Source organism: Rhinopithecus roxellana, chromosome 16 (genome assembly GCF_007565055.1).
Source record: "Rhinopithecus roxellana isolate Shanxi Qingling chromosome 16, ASM756505v1, whole genome shotgun sequence".
Lineage (NCBI taxonomy): Eukaryota > Metazoa > Chordata > Mammalia > Primates > Cercopithecidae > Rhinopithecus > Rhinopithecus roxellana.
In genome coordinates, this window is record NC_044564.1 from 36,494,411 (window position 1) to 36,505,961 (window position 11,551).

The window sequence follows — 11,551 nt, forward strand, 5'->3', positions numbered from 1 at the left end:
ATCATCTAATGGCGAGCAGGGGCACTGCAGCCCCTGGACGCACCTTCTTGGCGATGATGATCACATCCTTTTTCTTTTGTATGAGATGGGGATCATGCGCTGAGCAGATGCCCCAAAGGTGTCTGCCATGCTATATGCAGGAATGCTGAGGTTTCATGCAAAACTGTATGTTGGGATCACTTGATAGGGTGCATGGAAAGCAACCTAGCACAGTTTTGCTAACAGAGAATGTGACCTCCGCTAGTATTCTAGAGTCACAGCCCAGATCCTAGCCTTCGGGTGGAGGTCCCGCCCTATGAACTACCATCAGACTATCCTATTGTTCAGAGACTCCTTTCATCCTTACTACTTCGTCTCAGGCTGGTGAGGGTCTCTACCAAGCAGAGCAAGCCCATAAATAGCTTTGTGCTCACGGATGCATCAGTGGCGCTGAAGTAACTGTGAAGTGGACACCACTCTCCCTCCCTCTGGGCTGCTCTGTGTGTCCACACTGTTGTGCGCCCTGAAAGAACTTTAAGATTTGCTGAAAGGTCACCAGCTGCAATTTCAGACCATGCGGGTAACTCAAATGTCTAACATTTAAATGTGGCTGAAAGGGGTCGACAGCTGGTCTGGATGCAAGCAGAAGTAGCAGGCCTTCCCTTGGATCTCTTTACAGGGCAGAGATGACTCCTTACAAATGGCACTAGTAATCCCTCTCCCTCCTGATGCCCACCTAACAGAAAAGTGCACCCTGCTCATAAGAAAACCCAAGGACACATTGTTCTTATGTGACCCTGGTCTCTGGCTACAGCTGACTTGACACGAACTAAGACAATCCGATTTTTTCCTCTGTGAGACACAGAGACACAGTGGATTGGATGACAATGCTGGGACGTGAAGGATATGTCCTTGAGGCTAGGAAGGCAGTGGGTGCTGGATTTCATAAGAGTCCCCTGAAATATTCCAACAAATTCCCTTTCTGCTTCAGCCAGAATGGATGGGTTTCTGTTACCTACAGCAAAGATGGCCTTGAGTACAACAGATATTACAATTAACATTTTGCAAATGAAGAAAGGGAGACTCAGAGAGGTGAAAAATGTTGCCAAGCTTAGTCTACCCTAGTCAGGATAGCATGGGTTATGCTGCAGCAATAAATAAGCCTGAAACCCCAGTGACTTAATCCAGCAAAGGTTTGTTTCTCCTTCCCATGCCAGGCTGATAGCAACAAGGTAAATGGCTCAGGCCTCCAGGCTCCTGCCGAGTCTCGTGACTCTGTCTCTAAAATGCATGGCTTCAGAGGTGGCTCAGAAGGGAAGAGAGAGGATGAAGGATTGAGCATTGGGGGTCAACCTAGATGTAATTCTACCCCCACCCCATTTGACAAAACCCCTGGCCCTCACCTAAAAGCAAGAGAGGCTGGGAAATGTAGTCTTCCTACGGGCCCAGGAAGAGAAATGGGTGTGAGGAGGCTGATCTCCACCAGCTTCTCACACAGCTGGAATGGGCAGAGGCAGAGCCTGGCCTAAGGCCACCCTGACCCCAGCATAAGGCATCTCACCAGCATGGTTGCCAGCGGCCTTCTCTGCAGCTCACCAGGACTCCACTCTCCATTACCAGCATCTCCATCCACCTCACTCTAGCTGTGGCTGCCACAAGGAGTTCCTGCACCTCGTAGCAGCACCTCTGTGCTTCAGGAACCAAAGGATGCATCTCTTTTTATTTTTCTTTTATTTTTAGTTTTTTAATGTTTGTGGGTACATAGTAGGTGCATATATTTATGGGGTACATGAGATGTTTTGATGCAGGCATGCAATGGATAATAATCACATCATGAAGAATGTGGTATCCATTCCCTCAAGCATTTATCCTTTCTGTTACAAAAATCCAAGTATACTTCTTAAGTTATTTTTAAATGTACAATTACTTTATTTTTGACTATAGTCACTCTACTGTGCTATCAAATAGTAGGTCTTATTAATTCTTTGTAATTTTTTTTATACCCATTAACTATCCCCACCCACCCCTACCAATCCCCTTCCACTACCTTTTCCAGCCTCTGGCAACCATTCTTCTGCTGTCTGTGCCCATCAGCTCAATTGTTTTGATTTTCAGATCCCATGAATAAGTGAGAAATGCTACATTTATCTTTCTGTGCCTGGCTTGTTGCACTTAACATAATGACCTCCAGTTCCATCCATATTGTTGCAAATAACAGAATCTCATTCCTTTTTATGACTGAATAGTCCTCCATTGTGTATATAGACCACATTCTCTTTACCCCTTCATCTAGTGATGGACACTTAGAGTTCCTCCAAATCTTAGTTATTGTGAACAGTGCTGCAGTAAACAGGGGAGTGCAGACTTCTCTTCAATATACTGATTTCCTTTCTTTTATGTATATACCCAGCAGTGGGATCACTGATTTGTATGGTAGCTCTGTTTGTAGTTTTATGAGGAACCTCCTAACTGTTCTCCATAGTGGCTTTATTAATTTACATTTCCACCAACAGTGTATGAGAGTTTACTCTTCTCTAGATTTATACTCGTATATACAGAAAATGCTGAAGATTCCACCGAAAAAAATCTGTTAACATAAATGAATTCAGTAAAGTTGCAGGATACAAAGACAAAATACAGAAATTGGTAGCATTTGTATACACTAATAATGGACTATCTGAAAAGAAAATGTAGAAAATGATTCCATAGAAAATGGCCACAAAAAATGAGATGCCTAAAAATAAATTTAACCAGCAGCTGAAAGACCTCTGCTTTGAAAGGTATAAAACATTGATGAAAGAAATTAAGAGCACGCAAATAAATGGAAAGATGTCCTGTGTTCTTGCATTAGAAAAACTAGTATTTTTAAGACGCCAGTCTTACCCAAAGCTATCTATGGATTCAACGAAATCTCTATCAAAATACCAGTGACACACTTGACAGAGATAGGAAGAACAATCCTAAAACTCATATGGAACCAAAAAAGACCCCAAATAGCCAAACCAATCTGGAGAAGAAAAAAAAGAAAGTAAGCTCCAAACATCATATTGCCTGACTTCAAAATACACAATACACTACAAAGTTATAATAACCTAAACAGGATTACATTAGCATAAAGACAAATAGACCAAAGGGACAGAACAGAAAGCCCAGAAATAACTCCATGCCTCTACAGCCAACTGATTTTTGACAACGTGCCAAGGCAAGAGCACACGTTGCAAACAGGACAGACTCTTCAACAAATGGTGCTTGGAAAATGGGATGTGCACACACAGAATGAAACTGGATTTCTATCCTCCACCAGATAGAAAAATAAACTCAAATGGATTAAAGACATAAATATAAGACCCCAAAATATGAAGCCACTAGAGGAAAACAGCAGAAATGCTTTAAGACATTCGCCTGAGCAAGATTATTTTGAATACGACTCCAAAAGAGAATTGAAGCTGCTAAAGCCCTGCTTCCTATCGAATCTCCTACCTATTTGAGGGATGCAAGAAGTTCTGAATTTATCCATGTTGCTATGAGGCCAGATGTCATTACAGAAACTGTAGTGGAGATGTCAACTGAGGGATCTGAACCAATGGATACCTCTCCTATTCCTGCCTCACCAGATAACCACGAACCAATGAAAAGGAAAAAAATTGGCCGTAAACCAAAGACCCAACAATCACCAATTTCCAGCGGGTCTCCTGAGTCAGGTATAAAGAAAAACCGAGAGAAGGAAAAGGAAACATAATATATTTGTAGGAGTTTCTTTTAGATATACTTAAAGATAAAAATACTTGTCCCCAGTATATTAAATGGATTCAGAGAGAAAAAGGCATATTCAGGCTGGTGGATTCAAAGGCTGTCTCTAAGCTTTGGGGAAAGCATAAGAACAAACCAGACATGAACTATGAAACTATGGAACAAGCTTTGAGATACTATTACCAAAGGGGTATTCTTGCAAAGCTACCAAAGGGGAATTCTTGCAAAGGTCGAAGGACAGAGGCTTGTATATCAGTTCAAGGATATGCCCAAAAACACAGTGGTCGTAGATGATGACAGAAGTGAAACCTGTAATGAAGATTTAGCAGGAGCTACTGCTGAAAAATCTTGGAATGAGTGTCACTGTCTGCAGAAAGTCTCCTGAAAGCAACATCCTCTGTTCATGGGGGAAAAATTCATCCCTTATAAACGCTTTAAAGAAAGCGTGGGTGCAGACATGTAGAAATGCTAGGTGCAGCTGATTAATGCCAATTGTAACTATTATTAAGCCTAGCTGACTTGAGGGGGAGAAGGCTACTCAGAGCAGAGAAGGGTGTAGCTAAAGTCGTGAATATCACTGCCCCTGGTAACGATGCTTCATGCAGCTTTCCAGTTACCACTGAATCTGTATCAGCAATAGCAGCTCCAAGGACAGTTCGTGTGGCAATGCAAGTACTGTTGTAATGACATCACTGGGTCAGGACATTTCAACTGTGGCAGTTCAGTCAGTCAATGCAGGTGCATCATTAATAACCAGCACTAGTCCAACAACGGTGACCTCTCCAAAAGTAGTCATTCAGATAATCCCTACTATGATGCCAGCTTCTACTGAAAACCGAGACAAAATTACCATGCAGCCTGTCAAAATTATTACCATCCCAGCTACACAGCTTGCACAGTGTCGACTGTAGACAAAGTCAAATTTAACTGGATCAGGAAGCATTAACATTGTTGGAATGCCATTGGCTGTGAGAGCACTTACCCCTTTTTCAGTAGCCCATGGTACACCTGTAATGAGACTCTCGGTTCCTACTCAGCAGGCATCTGGCCAGACTCCTTCTCGAGTTATCAGTGCAGTCATAAAGGGGCCAGAGGTTAAACCAGAAGCAGTGGCAAGAACGCAAGAACATGATGTGAAAACTTTGCGGCTGAAAGAAGAAAAGTCGGCAGATGGAAATAAGGCAATTACCCACATAGTGGTTGTAAGTATACCTTCAGCTTTTGTCCCTTCCTGTAACTATGAAAATGATGGACTAGTGACATGTGAAAAATAAAATAGCAGCTCCACCATGGGCTTCAGGTTGTTAGTGGTAGTAGTGACATAAACAATTGCAAGGGAAGTCATCAAGAAAAGTCAAAGAAGACTTTAAGACATTTTTAATACTTACAAGAAAACAATTGGCCAGGCGCTGTGGCTCACAATCCCAGCACTTTGGGAGGCTGAGGAATTGGTTCACCTGAGGTCAGGAGTTCAAGATCAGCCTGGCCAACATGGTGAAACCCTGTCTCCATTAAAAATACAAAAGACAGCCGGGCATGGTGGCGGGCGCCTGTAATTCCAGCTACTTGGGAGGCTGAGACATGAGAATCACTTGAACCCAGGAGGAGGAGGTTGCAGTGAGCCAAAATCGCGCATCACACTCCAGGCTGGGCAACAGGAGTGAAACTCTGACAAAAAAGAAAGAAAGAAAGAAAGAAAGAAAGAAAGAAAGAAAGAAAGAAAGAAAGAAAGAAAGAAAGAAAGAAAGAAAGAAAGAAAGAAAGAAAGAAAGAAAGAAAGAAAGAAAGAAAGAAAGAAAGAAGAGAAAAAGAAAATCATCAAACTTATTGGAAATAAATTACCTATCTCATGCTTCAGTGGGAAGTGAACTACAATATTGAGATGCTGAAAGAAAACTGCCTCTTATGGTAGGAAACAACTGAACCCATCAATCAAAAGGGGATAGGAAGTATCAATATTGTGAAAATAGCCATACTGCCCAAGGTAATTTATAGATTTAATGCCATCCCCATTAAGCTACCAATGCCTTTCTTCACAGAATTGGAAAAAACTGCTTTAAAGTTCATATGGAACCAAAAAAGATCCTGCATTGTCAAGACAATCCTAAGCCAAAAGAACAAAGCTGGAGGCATCACGCTACCTGACTTCAAACTATACTACAAGGCTACAGTAACCAAAACAGCATGGTACTGGTACCAAAACAGAGATATAGACCAATGGAGCAGAACAGACCCCTCAGAAATAATACCACACATCTACAGCCATCTGATCTTTGACAAACCTGAGAAAAACAAGAAACAGTCTGGGTACAGGTTTTTTATGCTTACAGAGGCTGCAGGCCAGAAAGGACTCAAGGGAGTCCATGCACAGGGCATCATGTACCTCCCAGCCTTGGCCTTCTCTCTCCAGCCTTTCCACTGCATTTTCCTTTTCTGCAACACCCTGCAGCATTCCAGGAAGAAGGTGTAAGAGGTGAGGATTCCTCCTGATGCCGATATTTGGTCTATGCTATGCTTAGACCTGTGTGAGTCCAAGCTTTGCTTTTAAGGGCAGAGCCCTGAGTAGAACATGATGCAATTCTGCAATTGGCACATTTACAATGATGGACCATTGTGTCTGTGGCTGTGATTTCAGTGGAACCCTTATTTTGCTATTGCTGGGGCAGTTTGCCATTGCTGGAAAGCAAGGGGTACACACAGGGTCACCAGCCAGCCTAGACCACAGCTGAAAGCCACCAAAGCCACTGTGTCAGCCATAGGCCAAGGACTGATGCAAAACCCTTCCTCCTCCAGACCTTGATGGGAGAGAGCGTAGAAGCCAACACATGCTGGAGAGACAGGGGCCAGCATCCGAGGTCCATCTGCAAGCTTAGAGCCGGGGCAAAGGTGGGAATCTGCTGTAGCTGGGAGGGAGAGGAGAGTCAGGACCTCACCTTTAGAGAAAGTTCCTCAGCAGCCCACACTTGAGAGAGTCCATAAAGCTGCTTTTCTTGGAAACTGAGTGGCCAAAAAGCCTGAGCTTGATTCTTGGGTGCAGGTTCTGCATGGGTCAGGGCTGTTAGATGAAGAGTGCTCAATGCGTATCCTGAGCATGAATGAGAAAAAGTCAGTTAGTGACCTCCCCCCCACACACAAAAAAAAGATTCAAATGACGATTCTCAGGGTTCGTAACCCCTGGTCTGCAATTATTACTCATGTTGTAGATATGTTTATTTTTATCTCTAATACATTGTTTTAAAAATTCAGATAAAATTGACATAACAAGAAGTCCAAGCCAGAGCAATCAAGCAAGAGAAAGAAACAATAGGCATCCAAATAAGAAAAGAAGTCAAACTATATGATTCTACACCTAGAAAATCCTAAGGACTCCACCAAAAGAATCCTGGAACTAATAAATGCTTTCGATATAGTTTAAGGATATAATACAAATGTACAAAATAAGTAGCATTTCTATATAACAATAACAATCAAGCTGAAAACCCAATAAAGCAAGCAATCCCATTTACAATAGTCAAAAACAAATAAATAAATAAATATGTAAGAATACATCTAACCAAGGAAGTAAAAGATCTCTACAAGAACTACAAAACACTGCTGAAAGAAATCAGAGATGACACAAACAAATGGAAAAACATTCCATGCTCATTAATTTGAAGAATCAATATTGATAAAATGGTCATACTGCCCAAAGCAATCTATGGATTCAATACGATTTCTATCAAGCTACCAACATCATTTTTCACAGAACTAGAAAAAACTATTCTAAAATTTATGTGGAACTAATAAAGGGTCTGAATAGCTAAAGCAATCCTGAGCAAAAAGAACAAAGCCAGAGGCATCATGCTACCAGACTTCAAATTATACTATAAGGCTACAGTAACCAAAACAGCATGGTACTGGTACAAAAACAAACATGCAGACCAATGGAACAGAATAGAGAACCCAAGAATAAAGCCAAACACCTACAGCCATATAATCTTCAACAAAGTTGACAAAAATAAGCAAAGAGGAAAGGACTCCCTAGTCAATAAATGTTCCTGAGATATCTGGCTAGCCATATGCTGAAGACTGAAACTGGACCCCTACCTTTACCATATACAAAAAGTAACCATGATGGATTAAAGATTCAAATGTAAGACCTCAGAATATAAGAACCCTAGAAGAAAACCTAGAAAACAGCATTCTGCACATCAACATTGGCAAAGAATTTATGACTATATCCTCAAAAGCAATTGCAACAAATACAAAAATTGACAAGTGGGACTTAATTAAATGAAAGAGCTTCTGCACAGTAAAGGAACTATCAACAGAGTAAGCAGACAGCCTACAGAAGGGGAGAAAATATTTGCAAACTAAGCATCTGACAAAGCCCTAATATCCAGAATCTATAAGGAACGTAAACAATTGAACAAGACAAAATTAAAAACCAAATAGCCTCATCAAGAAATGTGCAAAAGACATTAACAGACACTTCTCAAAAAAAGACATACAAGTGGCCAGAAAAAAGGAAAAAATTACTAACCACCAGAGTAATGTAACATTACTAATTATTAGAGAAATGCAATATTTCACACCTTTTCACTTTCAGAACCCAGTAGAGCTATTGAAGCTTTACAGCTCATGGGGCCTCTCTATGGCTGGAAACTCTTAGAGTTTTAACTCTCAGCCTTGTTCACACTGGGCCTCCAGCAATTTGTCAGTTGCACTTTGCTTTCCCCACCCAGTTGCTTGTTCCTGTGGAGGTCTCTACCTGTGGGTTTCTGAGGCTGTAAGTTGTGGCTTTGGTATTATTCTGTCTCTCCAGTTATGGGGTCGTGGTTTGCTCCATGACTTCACTTGCCTGATGGGTAAGAAGAATCATTGATTTTTCATGCATGTTCTCCTTGTCCAGACACCCAAGAGTATGTCCTTCTCTTGGGCATAAGATCAGAAATTGTATTTAGGTGTTAATGTGTGGTGAAGAGTGGATCCAGCTGGCATGCTCACAATGACCAAACTTTGTTGATCATATTTTAATCCAATACATTGCTCCACTGTTAACTTGCAAATAAATGACATATTTGCTTTCAAGACATATTTCAGGAAGGCCAAAGAAACTGGCTTCTTACCAATATGGAATAATTCCCCTGGTGAATTTCTTTCAGGATAGACCAAAGCTGATCTAGAACATAATCTTTACATACTTGGATCCTTCCCACTAGATAAGAAAAAACATCTGGGCTGAACGCTCCATTAGAAGAGCAATGTGGGATGGTGCTGTGCTGACAATGGGTAGTCCCTGCCCTATATCTTTGTAGAGGACCGGAGCCCAGAGTGGGCCATGGTCAACTTACGTGTTGACGTGAAGGCCTCCTTCTAGGTGTGCATGTGCTTATTACAGATAGTACACGGTGCTAAGTACCCCAGGACTACAGGAAAAAATAAGAATACGTGCTGTATCCATGATCAGGAGGCACACAGGCCACAGTGCCAGCTGTGGAATCGCACAGCCCGGGTTCAAAGCCCAGCTGGGCCATGACCACCTGAAGGACTTGTGGGAAGGTCTTAGGTAAATTTGTGAAAAGAAGTGGAGACCCTGCCTGCCAGGAAGGGATGTGGTAAGGGGCAGCATCCAGTCAGTTCAGGGCACAGCATCCTCTCCCTGGAAACCTGCATAGCGGGACTGGTGGCCCTAGCTGCCAGGGCCGCCATGGAGAAGACGGGCCTGGCTTCAGGCGGCACAGAGGCACTGGAACAGCCCTGGGGGAACTTGGTAGGATGCGGGTGGCCCTGTGCTGGGCTTCCAGCAGATTCTGGCCCTGTAACCCAGGGGACAGGGCCGGGCAATACAGGGCCACTGGGTGCCAAGACAGTGCCCAGGCCAAGCGCCAGGCGGAAAGGGCTCTGATATGTCAGCCCTGCATCCCCCACAGCCTCACAGAGGGGCCCATCAGGGGCCACATACCTGCCCCCAGGAGCAGGATGTCCCCAGGTGTGAGAGAGTCCTGCTGGGTTCTGCGGAGGCGGGAGTGGTGGGGGTGGGGCTCTCCCTTTTGCCCTTTGACCCCTCTGGTAGGCGCCCTAGGACGGGGGTGCTCCCGCGCGCTTCTGCGCGCCCTGGTTCTGTCACCAGCCCCATTGGGACGTCACAAGCGCTCAGCTGCCCAGTGCGCGCCTGGCGAAAGAGAAGTGAGCGACTACGGAGCAGCGTCTCCATTACTGACCGTTTTCTCGCCATTGTACCCGCACAACTTGCTCTAAATGGGCAATTTATTAAGTATATTTCGTCCCGGGTCCCGCCGCAGACCCCTGCCGGGCCGTCGCTCACAAGCTCCCATAGCCCGTGAGTCCTCTCAGCCTGGCCCGGCTCACCCTGCGGCGCCCACGCCTACCCCGGGCCCTTTCCGATTCCTCTTCAACCCTCAGCAGAGCCGTGGGCCTTCTCCAGTCAACTTCTACAGCGCCCCTAGGGAACCGTGTCCTCTCCCGCCAGACACGGACGTCCCCCTGGGGATCCTGCCTGCTGTGGGCGGCCGGCTCCCCTCAAGGAAGAAACCTGTGCTGTCTGCTCGCAACTCCATGATGCTGGGACACCCCAGCTCGGTGAGGATACCTCCTCCCAGCAGCCAGTTCCCTCTCCAACTGCCTTCGCCACTTGAGCAGGTGACCGGGGCTAGGAAGCTGATTCCGATCCCAGCCAGGCTGCCGAATAAGACCAAGGTGAGGACCCAAGGAAAGCCCAGAGCAGTGATAGAGGAGGAGGGTCAGGTAGAGACGCCGGAGCAGGAGGACAAGAAAAGCCCCCTCCTGTCCGCAGGACATCCACATCCAGAACCCCGGAGACCCAGGGAGACCTCAGTTCCTTCAGGTGCAGTCTGGGGCCCCTTGAGGGAAATGTTCATCCCAACTGTTTGACAGAAAATAATTTGATTGACAAGACCCAGGTGTCTCCAGTGAGTTCCTGATGGGAGGGCCATGCTGTCCCCAGCTCACGCAGCCCTGCTGGAGGGGTCCTTCCCCTTAAGAAGCCTGACCCGGCCGGGCGCGGTGGCTCACGCCTGTAATCCCAGCACTCTAGGAGGCTGAGGCGGGAGGATCACAAGGTCAGGAGATCGAGACCATCCTGGCTAACACGCTGAAACCACGTCTCCACTAAAAATACAAAAAATTAGCTGGGCGTGGTGGCGGGCGCCTGTAGTCCCAGCTACTCAGGAGGCTGAGGCAGGAGAATGGCGTGAACCCGGGAGGCGGAGCTTGCAGTGAGCCGAGATTGTGCCACTGCACTCCAGCCTGGGTGACAGGACGAGACTCTGTCTCAAAAAAAAGAAGAAGCCTGACCCATCTCCAAGAGTGCTCCTTGATCCCGCCCGGGGCTGCTCCCTGCTGCCAGAGAAGGTGGCCCAGGAAGCGCAGGACAAAGACCACCTGCTCAGCTCCCCAGGCTTGCTGATGTTGGGGAAGAGCCTTCAGCTCTTGCATCAAGGAGATCTTCTCCACCCAGAGCTGCCAGCCACAGGTCCCGCAAAAGAAAATTGTCAGTTACGACTTCTGCGGCTGGCCTCTGCCCTGCAATTAATGGATATGGGATAGAGCTGAGTTGCAGTTAGACCTTCCAGGAACAACATTTACAGTCGTATTTGATGAGCTCTGAGCAGAAGTTCCTATTCTGGGGTGTGGGACTTCTCTAGGGGATTCTTGGGTAGATTTCAGGGCATCTGTAAACCCTCTAAACATGTAATGTGTATGTAATGTGTATGCTTATATGCATTTTTCTGGGAAGTGTGTTGATAAATTTCATTAGATTCCTTATGGGGTCTATGACCCCAAATCAGCTGGTGCTGAA

At 45.2% G+C, this 11,551-nt stretch overlaps 1 pseudogene; it reads left to right on the plus strand.

Moving 5' to 3' along the window:
• Positions 1-553: 553 nt before the first annotated feature.
• On the plus strand, positions 554-11,298 carry LOC104673811 (annotated as a pseudogene).
• Positions 11,299-11,551: the final 253 nt, after the last annotated feature.